This window comes from Carassius auratus, chromosome 6 (genome assembly GCF_003368295.1).
Source record: "Carassius auratus strain Wakin chromosome 6, ASM336829v1, whole genome shotgun sequence".
NCBI lineage: Eukaryota > Metazoa > Chordata > Actinopteri > Cypriniformes > Cyprinidae > Carassius > Carassius auratus.
This window is the reverse complement of record NC_039248.1, coordinates 17,976,451-17,991,160: the sequence shown is the minus strand read 5'-3', so window position 1 is coordinate 17,991,160 and position 14,710 is coordinate 17,976,451. Positions and strand designations below refer to the sequence as shown.

At 35.8% G+C, this 14,710-nt stretch overlaps 1 protein-coding gene across 3 annotated transcripts in view; it reads right to left on the bottom strand.

Moving 5' to 3' along the window:
* LOC113099054 (lipoma-preferred partner homolog) overlaps window positions 1–14,710 on the bottom strand; it is a 175,596-nt gene that overhangs the window by 140,676 nt on the left and 20,210 nt on the right. For 2 of the 3 annotated variants that reach the window (XM_026264134.1, XM_026264139.1), the window contains exon 2: window positions 5,212–5,258. The exons of the other annotated variant lie outside the window; for it this stretch is intronic. The gene's annotated coding sequence lies outside the window, so the exon portion shown is untranslated. The remainder of the gene's footprint in view (window positions 1–5,211; window positions 5,259–14,710) is intronic. 3 annotated transcript variants of the gene reach the window in all.

The following is a 14,710-nucleotide window of genomic DNA, read 5'->3' as shown; positions in this document are numbered from 1 at the left end:
AGAGAGAGAGCGAGAGAGAGAGAGAGAGAGAGAGAGAGAGCGAGAGACACGTGCACATATTACTTTAGTTTTTGCATGCAAACACACGCTCTGGCAGTATGTGTGACCGCTACAGAAACGGGGCAATGGGAATGTTCTGCTTTCAAGTGAAGTCAGAGTTCCTTCAGTGAATAGGTGTCTGGGGACCACTCACATCTCACAGAACGGGTGGGTTGTGTCATGAGTACCTAATTCACCATGGTTCATTTACCCCAGAAATGGCCATAAATGCCAATAGTTTTATGAAATGAATTGATAAATTAATGACCTATGGTGAATACTGAACACATAACATTTCTCCACTAATCCAGTTAGAATGAGTCACTCTGTAAAAAACGTCTGGTCATTCCAGCTTGTTTTAGACTAATTCTATAAAGTCATCTGACATCAGACTCAGACTGCACTGCATGTCTTCATTCATGAAAACGTACCATAATAATACTGTTTATTTATTTAAATGTGAAATTACAGTAGTAATTTTTAGTTACTAAATATAACTATATATTTTTTTTAATTAGTGTAATTTATTTATTTATTTATTTTTCTAAAAGGTAGCATTTAAAAGACCCATTCAAGTATTCATGGAGGTATCCTTTAAATTGTACTAACATGTACCATTTGGGTAATAATATGTACACTTTACCAATATGAACCCATTAATGGTAAATACGTAATAAAGGTGAAAGGGTACTGCCATGGTGACAGCATTTACCTTTTTTCTTACTGCATTTTAGCTCTTCTTTATTATGTGTGGAATGTCTAGTAGTTGTTCACAAGCTTTACTGTTAAATACAACAAGACATAGTTTTACTTTACTTTAAGATTGTTACTACTTAGTTGGTTAGATAGTAGTACAACTATCTTACTTGGATAGTTGTACTACTTTAAGTGATTAGTATTTGGACTGTGTTGCGTACATGGAAACCTACAGCCCCACAGAAAAATATCCGGCTGTGAGCTCAGGGTTGTGGTCCAGGCATAACGTGACAGAGGACCCTGAAGCTCATCTCTCAGATGGCCGGCGAGATGAAATTCCGAACAACGGTCAAGTCATGCCCTGAAAAACAAACACCACTGGGCATGTGTCAGCTCTCAAACACACGCACACATGAACACGTACAACTGATGCCTCCGTTCTGTTTGAGAGGAGCATGTTTCCGACAGTATCGAGGCAGGCAGGGGAAGAAAAACTACTATCTTGACACAGGGTTTTATTGGAAAGTCGATATAAATTCAAGTTAGAAACAGTGTTTTAGAAAATCTAAACTGGAGTAAACGAGAACTAGAGAGTGGCTTGGTGGTTAATATGTTTTTTGACACGTTACGACCATTTCTGACCCTCTTCTCACTATTGGGACCCTCTTCTCACTAATAAGGCCAAAAACCCTAGCTTGATAACAGTCTTCAAACATAGTGTTTGAAGAGTTACTACAAACTGAGTTAACAAAGAGTTACTACAAACTGTACACATTAACTTATGTCAGTTATTATTTTGGATATTTTTGATGCGGAAAATTTTATGCAATCGGTAAGATTTGCGTTTAATGAAACATCACTTACAAAGAGATTGCAAAGTAAAGATCCCATGAGAACGGAGCTGTGAATATCAGTGAAGAGACACAACTGGTGCCACAGGTCACATGACAAGGGGGCCTGTTTACACCTGGTAACTTCATGCATTTTTTCTAATTGGATAGCTATCCAATCATGAAAAAAACAGGTGTAAATGCCCTCCAAAACGCTACTGTGGTATTTGATCTTGAAATTAGATGATTATGAATAAAGTTCAGCGAATGTCCATTGCTTTCTTTCACGTGAACTAAAACATTCAATTGTCAAATACTGCAGGAATTGAAGATCGGGTTTAGATCCATTTTGCAGAGACACATGTATGTGGCCAAGTGCAAATTGAATCATTTTAACAAAAACAGATAGCAATCCGATCTGTGAAACACATGAAGTGACCAGGTGTAAACAGGCCAACATGGTGGATGAAGTACAGGATTACATTTATACTATACAGAACACACTTTATAACAACTGTGAAGTTCATTCCACGTGAAATGCGTGTAGTACCTACTCAAAAAGTGATTTGAGATGCACTAAAATGTACTGACTTTGTGCCATTTATGAACATTCTTTTGCTAAATGACAGTAAATAGCACAAGAGAAATCCTAATCTGGCTCTCTTGAGTCCGCACTCTTGTATTTTGGTGTTATTTGATATACACCCTAGCAAAAACACAACTCTGAATGACTGTTTGAAAATATGTAAATACCGGTAGAGTTTTTTGACAATCAGTTATCAGAAGCAGAAAGCTGTGTAGCGCTCTCTACACACGAGCAGCCAGGTTATTTCTGCTTTTCTATAAGCGCCACCTACTGTCAGAGAATGAATTTACATTTTCATTCAGTCCGTCTTCCCTTTTCACACATAGGTCTGAACCGGAAAATTATATATTTTGTATTTTTTCATTATCAAATACATTTTAATTTAGAACATTCGTTATGATGCGAACAGGCCTTATGCCAACTTTGTTTGAATGAATAAATCATACACATGAATAAATTGTTAATAATAATATCAATAACTATCCATTAGAATATAGATAGGGCGAACTTTATTTTCATGCAGACTTTGAGGTCAGAGTAATATATAATGTTATTTATGGTTGTAATTTGTTATTTATATATTGTAAACAAGTAAAAATGTTAGTATCTTAGCGTCACCTGTTCAACGCTGCATCATCAGCAAATAAAAGCTCGCCAACTCATTTGCGCTTTTACCCGTCCATCTCTCTTTCGCTGCCGTGGGTTTATGTAGCTTATAGAGCTATAATTGACTGAGTGTGTTTAACAACAGGTTTCTGAAGAAAAAATCTAACCTCAGATTTCAAGAGTATTGGACTTTCAACGACACAGGACACAAGAGTAGAGAGCACAGTTTGATTGAATAAATCTGAAAAGAGGTTTGTGAGGAGGTGTACAGTGGGGAGATAATTTGTACGAGTGGCACTATGTGCCGGCAAACACACACACATACTTTTAGCGAGGCGCTGGCTCCCCTCCTGAGGCAATCATTACAGGGATTTGTTCTGCTTGCACTTATAGTTTTAGCAGATCAATCGGAGAAGCATGCGCTAAAACCCATTATTAGTTCTGAGGGCAACGTCTTAGTATCGGGTGGAGAGGGGGGTTGATTGTCCGCACTGCTGGCTGTTTGAAACGTGGATCCTTAAGAAGCATCCATGACTGTGAACAACATTCCCCAGAGATGAATGAGAAAATCAATTAAGAGGTGAGAAGCGTTTAGTGCTATCAGTACACGCAAAAACAAATTCATTTAGTGTAATGGAGGCGCCTGCCCTCAGAGAACTCACTGCAACTGTGAAATAACTAGAATATGTTTCGTAACATAATATGTTTCAACACATCTATCATACAATGAAAGAATCATAATAGACATCTGACATGACACGACATGAGTCTTCATGCAAATCTAAAATGAACTTAATTGAAAGACCGTTTCATAACCTAATGCACTGCTTACAGAGGAAGCCTTTATGTGTGTTTTTGATGCAAGACAACATGTAATAATATTCTATTAAGCCGAACTGACATATTTTGTGGCAAAATGTTGCTTATTGCAAAAAATGTATTTCTTCTCGTCCATCTTTTTCTTTAAAACAAGCAAAAATCAGTGTTCCAGTAAAGTGAATAGTGCCAATTTGTTAAAATACCTAGTATAGCATTATTTTTAGACTGATAAATAATAAACTTCAAATTTAGTCTAGTTGTGATACACTACAAAATTTTGTGGTTTGCACTATTAGGCTTAAATGAAACATAACTCTATAAACGATAAACTCACCATTTACAGAATCCTCTGAACACTGGTCGGAATAAAACCGTAGATTGATTGAGTTGCATAAATAAGCTAATTTTTTACATGGCAGAATTCATTCCTTTAGACATATGTGATAGCGATAATTTACACGTTATGCAATTAAATAGCATTATGTAAATAAATGAAAGCATCTCTTCAGCACAAACCTGATCTAAACAATCTTGTGTGCGTTGCTCAATGTAGTGGATGCCAGAAATTCATGTTAACAGTGAACGTGAAAAATTATTTAAAATCTTATCTTGTCTACAGAAAACAGAAGAAAAAGGCTGTGGAGTAACTAGCTAGTAGTTACTAAGCCACAAGTTTGGACTTCACGTGTCTGAATGGCTAGTGCAACCCTACAATATCTACAGTAGGTGGTTGGACAAGACAAAGGTTTGAATAATGCTTTATATAATGAGGGGGAAAATTACATTAAGTAAATAGAGTTAATTTTGATGTTACAATGGCATTAAAGACATTTCCACTTCAAATTCCTCAATACGTACAGTAAATTTCAAGCATTTTAAGCCTCTCAACATCTGAAGGAACCTTCATGTCAGCCAGTTGGACACTGCTTTCTCTGAGAGAACTGTAGGGGGGCAATTGGGTGCAACCTACAAGTATGTGATTATGTAACTAAATGCATCATGTTCTGCTGTTTTTCTTCTTTCTGAGCTAATTGAGCAAAAGTGAGTCTGTTTCACGTAAGGAAAGGCAATGAGATGGGAACTAGGCCTTACACCAGAGAAATGGTATTGTGTCCTGCCGCTGGCCTCTCTGACACTCAGGCCAGCTTATGTAAGTTACCCCCTCTCTCGCTCTGTGTGTGTGTGTGTGTGTGTGTGTGTGCGTTTACGGCAGGAATGTGGTGAAGCAGCTAGGAAGTTAGTGTACAGAATGTTAAGCATTCAAAAGTTACATAAAACAACAAGATGAAGTGGTAAGCCCAGCTCATACCACTTTTAAACCGCAGAGAGAAAAACAATATGAAAACTACACTTTAGAATTACTTACTCTTACACTTGGTTTCTATTCTACGTCATAACAATGGCTATCCCCGCCCACCAGGAAATCTTATTGGTCTGATATCCAGTTTTGCACAACATATTAAATGTCAAATGTGTTCTTATTGGCTGTTGGTCAGGCATGTCATGCAGCATTTGACAAACTGGTGCAGTTAGATGACCGCACTGGTTAGAATGCAGTTTTAGATTTCATGAAGATAATCAATTTGAGAAAATTAGCAATGACAGGAGAGCAAAAAAAAAGTATTTCATATTTACCTGATTCTTTTTCAGGAGCAAAAACCAATCACCAGATGATCACAAACCTGAACGACAAAAATAGAAAGATGTTTGAGGACATCTTGGTCACAAAAGGAACAATAATTGACATTTTAAATAGATACATTTTGTTTAGATTAATCATGATTTAATGATTATGAAATTGTCCTGTTGTATAAAAATGAATAAATAACATTTCAAATATTTTAAATAACATTTTTAAACTAGATATTTAAACTACATGTAATATTTAAACTTTTTAATTAATTAATCAATCAATTATTCGTAGAAATAAGCATCATCCTGTAGTATAAAAAGAAATAAATAAATAGACCTCTGAATGAATTATGGTAAAAAAAAAAAAAAAAGTTGATTTAAAAAACAAATTGGGAAGTCGGCTTAGTGGTTAGAGTTTGACTCCTAACCCTAGGTTTGTGGGTTCGGATCTCGGGCCGGCAATAACAAGACTTAGGTGCCCTTGAGCAAGGCATCGAACCCCCAACTGCTCCCCGGGCGCCGCAGCATAAATGGCTGCCCACTGCTCTGTGTGTGTGTTCACAGTGTGTGTGTGTGTGTTTACTGCTCTGTGCGTGTGCACTTTGGATGGGTTAAATGCAGAGCACGAATTCGGAGTATGGGTCACCATACTTAGCTGAATGTCACGTCACTTTTAAAAAGAAATTGTGAAAAAAGCATCTCAGCAAGTACAATATACTGTTGTTGTTTTTTACTTTTTCAGTTGTTTACATTCACTTAAGACATAACCCACTGAATGAATGTGAATAGACATTTTGGCATAATTTTGTGTGTATTTGACCATTCAAGCACAATAAGCCACAAAGGAGAACTAAATTCAGGATTGCATGCAGATTTCTGTGCGTGAGCTAATGCCAGACAGCATGAGTTATTTTTGTGGCTTATTGCACTTGATAACATTTTTAACATCAAGCACGTCCTATGCTTTATCATACAGACTTATTTTCAACATGTCAAAACTTTTAGCAATCCTGTGCTGTATTTACACACGGCAACATAGACAAAATTAGCTAAATCTCTATCATAGCCACAATATCTACTGTCATACCACCAAGCCCTAATTTTACTCGAAACTTTCTAGGACAGAGAGCTCTGGAATAATATTGAATGCATATACACAACATAAACAGAAAACATAAAAAAGAAGACAAGAAAAACAAACAAAAGTAAAAGTTCCAAAATGCTAATTATGAGGTTCCACTTGTCTGTTTGAGGAACGTGATGCATCCGGCATCCTGTTTGAATGCGCAGGTAGGAGGTGGGGGGTCTGTTTCCCCTCCAAGGGCCTACAGACGCACTCCCTACCCACATAGCATCTCTTTTGTTCTCTGATAAATTGACACTGCCAGTTCCCCACGTTGCCAAGACATGAGGAAGACCGCCGGGGAAAAGAAGTAGGAGCAGCGGCGCTACATGTGATTGGTATCAATTCTGACTGACTCTCTTCATGTTTTTATCTACACTGTCTCCACAGGCATTAATTTCAAAGCTCTGATTGAGGTTGCTAAGACAAAAAAAAAAAAAAAAAAGCTCATTGTGTTCAGTCAGCCAGCCCTATCAGTGAATAAGTTGTATCCTGCCAGATAGGCAAACATTGTAAATACTCATCAGCCATACAATTCTTAACTTTTGTATTTACATATAAGGTTACAACAAAAAGCCCGTTCATGGCCATCCAGGAACTAACAGTACAATGCACTATAGAGAAACTTTATTTTTACAAAGAGTGAAATACTCTTTGTCTTTTAAAATAAAGCATATTTTATTCTAAATATTTTTGATTTCTCAAAATATCAGTGTATTCTGAACAGTTATCACTAAAATACTAATATAAAAAAAAATTTTCAGTATTTTCAATAGATTGCTTTATTTAAATGTAAAGTTTTAAGTATTTAGTATTTTTTGTAATTTTTATTTATTTTTGGGAAATTATTTTAAATTATGTCTATGTGTACTTAAAATGAGAAATGTTGCTTTGGCAACTAGCTGAAATAAAGTTTACAAAAAATAAGTTTAAGGTTTTTAGATTTAATTTGATTTCATTTAATGTTTGTTTTTTTCACGTAATGAAATTGTATGGTTTAGTTATAGTAAATTATAATAACCCTGATTCTGAATAAAGGTTTCATTGTCTCATTAAGAAAATGTTTTTTGGGCTACTATGGAATATTTTGCGATTAAAACCAAGGAGAACAAAATCAGCACATGACACTTTTGCCTCAAACCCCCATTTTTCAAGCAGCACAGAAGAAAAGCATCATGTGATTTTTAGAATCTCCAGCCAAAAAGCATTGAAATACAGCTCAAAGAAATCTAGTTGAAAGCTGGCAAAGTTTCTGTGCCATTGGAATCACTAGACTAATAAATGAAATAGGCTCGTAAATTCTGCATGGCCAGTGGCCATACGTGAATCCATAACGGAGGAAAAATCTGTTGCATTCACCTCTGTGTGACGGTCCTCACTTATGTAATTGGCAAAATAATTATTTTTCTTCTTAGAACATTATGAAAGCCTCTTTTTGCTAAATATGTGACTCATTGTATTGGGGGGAAAACAGTCATTATTTATTCACCCTCATGTCGTTCCAAACCTGTATGACTTTCTTTCCTCCATGAAACACAAGCGTGAATTATCCTGGCCACTCTCTTTATTTTCAGTATAATGAAAGTGAATGGGATCTGGAAATGTCAGGGGCCAAAAATGCTCAACTAATGCTTATTTTCACATATATCTTTTCAGAACTGATCCAAACGAACTCACTGACTCAACTGGTGACTCAAATTATGATTCAATAATAGTAATTTAATTTAGGTTGAGCGAGTCTCTTTTGTGGAATTTCAGGACAAGATATTGTATGCATCAAAACTCATTTTTAGCACTGAGCTCTCTTTGCTGAGGTGGATGAAGGCCTATAAGACCACCATCACTGTCCATGGCCCAATAAAACCACACAACAACTGAGGATCAGAGGGTCCATTTAACATCAAGACCTTCATATGGTCTTAAGTGCAGACAGAGGCCAGGCTGATGCACACTGCGTGTTCACAGAGGGACCAGAAAGGTAATTCAATGCCTAATGAAAAATACATTTAGGTGAATTCACCTTCACTTTTTGCCTTTTAACTCCGTATTGTGCAGAACAGAATTACCATGACCATGAGATATATATAGCTGTGTGATATGGCTGTAGGCATCAGGCACAGTTTGACGGCAAACGTATGCAAATACATATGAAAAAAAAAAACACTCTTTTGTGCAGAACAACTTCATTCTGCTGCAAATTAAAATCTCAAGTTGACAGTCTAACAACTGAACCCTCTTAAACGTCACTTTACAAATAGTAACGAAGGAATGTCGAGTTGCGTCATTGAAAGCTTATTGTATTACTGTATTAATGTAGAGTATCAGTGTTTGTAACACTCCGCTTGCCGTATTTCTCACAGGGAGTGTCATGGCGGATGGGAATCTGAAATGCATCTTGGTCAATGACCAAATTTGGAAATTTCTCCAAAATACATTAAAACCATTCATGAACATTTTCTAAATTAATTAGAACAGAATAAAATTATTTGGTTAACATAATGAACAAATAAATAAACCAAGAAATGGCTAGATTAGGTAGACATTCTTATGCCATTAACCCATCTAGCGCTGTCTTTACGCTGTTAAGTAAGAAGATGACCAAGAATCCATTCTGAATCCAAAGCATGAGGAAAGCAAGCAAGCAGCCAAATCTGTGATAAAGTGAGGCGAGAAACAATCCAAAATGCGGACTTAAATTTCGTACGAGGATCCCTAAATTATTTCTGCACTCACCGTCGACTCCCTATACTTCCTCCAAATTTCCATTCGGTGTTTTTCTCTCATTATCTCCTCTGTAATTCTCAGTCGCGTTCCCCATAATTTTGCCTACACGTTTCTGTGTATTTTCCACATCTGTCCATTCTTTTCGCATTACTTTCCGGCCATTTCATTGTTTCCAGGGAATATTCTCCCTTGCCAAACTCAGTTGGACAGGCGTATGTTAAGTTGTGAATGATTGATGTGCCACTGACTTGGCCGGTCTCTCATCTTGCCATAGACTTAAATCATTCATACAAACATTTAACGATACATCCTTTTGAAGTTGCAGGCCTTTGGGAGACGAGTGCTTTTATTTAGCCTATTGGTTTAGCGCTGATGCACTTAATGTGTCTAAATCATTAAAATTGTGCTTATAATAAGCGCAATACGAAGCAGTCCTGATTTACTCTCTGTCAGAAGTACCAGCTTACTGCCTACAGGGAGTTACACTTGTTTTGTATTATATTCTCCAAAGTAGGCTGCTTGAGCTCTGCCTTAACAATAACCACACAGATGCGAACACCCTGAGGAATAGCTTGGCTGAGATCTATTCCAGAGTCTGTTCTGTTAGGTGGGTGTATGTGTGTGTTGTGTTTTGCAGAGATTGGGGACTAACTGTACCCCACAGCGCTATACCGTGGGGCAGGACTTTCTATGTAGTCCCCCATTGATTTCAGGAAGGGACTGGTGTATATAATGCAATTTATCAAATCAGCATCTGTCATCCTCATGGGACACTCCGACATGATGCAAATTCACTCCACACCATCCAATAAAACATCCTACCAGCCTCAGCCATTAACATGACGGACTGCCCTCCGGTAAGTAGGATTGTGGATCACAACAAGGACTTTTATAAAACGCTAAAACAGCTGGATAAACTCATAACTCTCATTTTTGTGGTTGTTTTTCTGGCTTGCGTGTTCAGGATGTTGAGTAAGCCCACCCTCTCCCCACCCACCCGTCCAATCCTAGTTTAAGAGCATGCAGGAATGCCCACAAAACAAGGAATTTTAGTTACAATTTTCAGCTACCAGAAACTTTCCTCCCATATTTGGCCCAACAACACGAGGATTTGAAAATCCAGCCCTCTTCCTGTGTCCCTCCGCCTTCAACTTAGTATTTAGCAAAAGAGTACCATCCCTCTCAAGACTTATAAAACAATGATATAACAAGGAATAAAAAAAATGCCTAAATTGAAATCCAAACCGAAAACAAGTCTATATTTGCATGATTAAATGTTACTTTTATACACAAAATAACAAATGTTTTCACACCAGAGTTCAAAAGTTCAGGTTGAGTAATTTTTTTTATGCATCAAATCAATTAATCACGTTAATGTAACGTAATGATTTCTATATAAATTAATTGCAGATTAACTTCTGTTTGATCAAAGAATCCAGAAGAAGAAGAGAAAAATCACAATTACAAATATTAAGCCGCACAACCATTTTTAACATTGACATTCTTGAGCACCAAATCAGCATTGTGTGATTTCTGAAGGAGCCCTAAAAAGAAGATCAAACCAGAGGAGAATTCATTACAGCTGCAAAACACACTTTATCCGTACGCCACTACAACTCATTTATTGGCTTAATGAAGCTGAATCGTGAACTAAATCACCAAATATGACAACAGCCCTCACGGCTTCAGTCTGATGACTAGCGTTCATCATCAGCGCCCCAACAGCAGCGCAAGAGCACTGAAGAGATCATAAACATGAAACCCCAGGCTTTACACATGATTTTCCTCATCTAATATGGAGTAAACCTATTAAGAATGTGGCAATATTACAATTCTGGTCAATGTTGATAGGTCAATATCGCTTTGTTTACTAATAATATTATCAAAATTAGATACAAATCTTGCCTAAGTTATTAAAAAATAAGATGCTAAGAGTGACAATCACTTGTTTTACAAAATACAAGAAAAGCTAATTTATGCACTGCGACATTATAATTTACAGTGTCAAAAATGGGTAGTACATTTCTGAGATTTTTGCAACTGATACGCTAACAGTATAAATCTTGAATATTAGTGAAGCGATACTGATAAATCATTTTGTTTTATTCCTTTTTTTCTTATTGTTTAATTTTGTTTTGTTCACAACCTGGCCAAAATAATAGTGTAAATATTTTTTGTCATAAATGGCCATTTTAACACCAATATCAGCATCTCTTACCGCTGCTGTGGAAACCAACTATCCAACTCCTTTAAAGTCTATTATTATTATTATTATTATTATTATTATTATTATTATTATTATTATTATTATCATTATTTAGAAGCATAAGTAGTGGTAGTTATAACTAATAAATAAAGACTGTTGTAAATGAGCTAAAAAAAAAAAATATATATATATATATATATATATATATATATATATATATATATATATATATATATATATATATATATATATATATTAAATTAATCATTTTTTATATTTTAATTATTATTGGCAATCCAAACTAGCATAGACTATATATAGATGCAACCATGCATGGGCAGCATTAAACCAAGTCCGATATAAATACATCTTTTGGTTCAGTAACAGCTTCCGTGTTGTCATCGCAGTGCAAAGACGGTATTATTTAAAGCTGATTATGTTAACATCTTTTGACCATTAACATTCCAGCCTGTCCAGTAGCGCCAAAAGTCCCAAATCCGGATGACTGTGAGCGACGGTTGCCACTGTTTTGGTACATGGGACATGCGAATCTTGAACCCGCAGTTCAGACTCTTAAACAGAACGAGTGCGTAAAAGAAAACATCACCATGAGTCATCAATGTTTTTCCAGAAGAGAAAACAAATGCACATGTGTGGAGTACAACCAAGGCTTTTATGCTTTTAGCTGCTATACACAACAAATTATTTTCACCCAACTCGACTCTCCTTTTAATGGCATCTCTCTATGCTTTCAATCTTTTTTTTAAACCCTCAGTACACTAATGCCGCAGGACAATGCATTAAACCCTTCGTTTGACCTTTTGTTGTTGTTTGTTTTCACTCCCTTTCTTTTTTCCATTATCTTGAATAGGACAATGATATAACTTAAACCATAACAAGCAACTGACCAGCTTTCAGGCCTAGGCTGGATATTACTGTATAGTATCAAGAGCAGTGATCTAGGAAGCCCTGGTCCCAAACATCATCCATGCGGAGCTGCAGGACAGCTGTAATCTCACCCTATCGCATCTCTTTCTAGCCAAAAATTTAGAACAGAACAGGCAAGCACCCCAGGAAAAAAGGCTTTTACTGCTGAGCTCTTTGGATTCAGTATGATCCTTCTTAGCTCTCGCTGGAATACCTCGGATCATCCCGATCTATCCAATGATGTGTCAGTTAGGAGTTCTTTGAAAATATAAAACTCTATCCATGAGAATTTGTATTTTTGGTGTGCTTAATCCTGTTTGTCAGGGTTTAGGCTTATAATGGCAGAGAACAGCCATGGCCCCTAATATAGCCTGTAATACAGTCTTTATTTCTGTCCACGTTTGGTGTGTTGGGCTACACTGGAAATCTTACTTTTCCTTCCCTTCTCTGGGGTGCTGCATTTGCCTCAGTATGACCAAGCACAGAAATTAGAAACAGATTACATGAACATGCAAACAAAGCTAAAAGTTTTTTAATTCATATGATGTAACTTCAGCACAATACATTAAAGGGACAGCTCACCCAAAAATCAGCATATACAATGAAAAACATTTTTATTCCCCTCTGCCATACCTCTCGTTTGCATTTGCACATATATTCAAATATGGTGCATTAAAAGGTGTCAGATTAAATTGATGAATTTCAATTACTTGCTATGCAGTGGAGATGCATTTACTGTCAAACATCATTCAGCATTCATATTGTAATTTTGTCAAAAAAACATTCTTGATTACATGATAAATAGAGATTGTTCTTTTTGAGTTATTTCTTGTCTTTCTTTTAATTCATGAGTTAACACTGCAAGTTTAAGTTTAAACGGTTTCATTTTTTCTGCAGTCGAAGAAAGTAGTCTAAAGTATCAGTGATTCTCTCATTTGAAAGATTATCAAGAATTATTTTATTTCGATCTGCAGTCTAATAGAAGTTAAGAAAATAATTTTGCTATTTGAATTTATATATACAGGCTAAATCCATTTTTTCTTAACTTTTATCTTCTTAAAATTTGTTATGAAGACTATTAAATCAACTTTAGGCTAGGCTTAAAAAACAGCCTAGCTATAAATAAATAAATCATAAATAAATTCATAATATCACGAATATAATGAAATGATATTATATACAGAAATTGCAGTGCCTCAAATTTATTAAGTAATGTTTTATTTTGTTTGCTTCATGCTAACTAGGTAAATGAAAATGAAAAAACCTACTAGCCTACTGTTTATACCTGGAACCAATTCATTTTTAATTGCTGATTTAAGACATAAGACTACATAAGATAATTGACATATTATTGCTTAAATAAACATTTAAAAATAGCACTAGAAATATAATTAAGGAAATTAAACACAGACATTTGAAAAGACAGTAATGGCATGTGTCTCCTCCACTGATCTATTTTTGTTGTATTTAATTTTTTTTTTTTTTTTTTTTTTTTTACTGATGATATATTTGGGGGTAAAATATATCTTTAAATGGAAGTTAATTAAAATGTAAAACAGTACAATATTACAGGGCTGTGGTATTAGTGATTTCCTGAATCAAAAAGATTTATATAAAATACATAAAATGTAGCATTCAGCTAAATAAATCTCCATTAGACTAAATAAGCTCTAATTCACAGTTCGGCTCTTAATGCATTCTAATGATTTGAAAACAACAACAATGACTGAACATGAGTGAATGGCTTTTGTTCACTGGTAATTTCTCAGCCTTTGATAAGAGTGGGGCACATACAGTAGAAATGTCTTGCTTTAGTTCATTCATTAACATTAAAAAGAACTGAAGGATTGTTGTTTGCCGTCGCTGATGATACAACTAGGATTCTATCCAAAGCTCTTTTATTCTGTTTCACAATGGCACAAAAGAAACTGCTTGAGAACATCTATTGAATGAAAACTCCCACTCTCACTCACCCATATGAAATCATTATAAAGGTTCTAGATGAGGACCACTGACGCGGTCACAGAAGGGTCCTGGAAAGTGAGACACTTGTGATTACGACATATGGGTGCATGCAAAATTCCCTTTCGATAAACTAAATAATAATAACGGCCGATTCTCACTAACTCAAAGCCTGCAATTGCATTTGACTCCAATGCACATTCAGAAACGAGCCACATCGTTTCAAGACAAAATGTTCTGATCAGTGTAAATGAGGATCAGAGGCTATGAGACCGAATGAATTAGATTATGAAGCTCAGGGAACAAACATCACACTTATGAATCGTGTCTCCAGGGGGAAGCCCAGAATCACATGGCAATCCTTACTTGGGTAATTCATTCAAATATCACTATTTCATTAGACTTAGTTTTTGTGTAAGAAACAAATTGACTGGGATGTAGGAGCCTTGTTCGAATACACACCGATATACAAATATCATATATAGGTATGTTTTGAAGTTATTAAACACAAAAAGTGGTAAAATCCTGTGGAGTCCCATGGCTTACTGGTTTAGTACAAC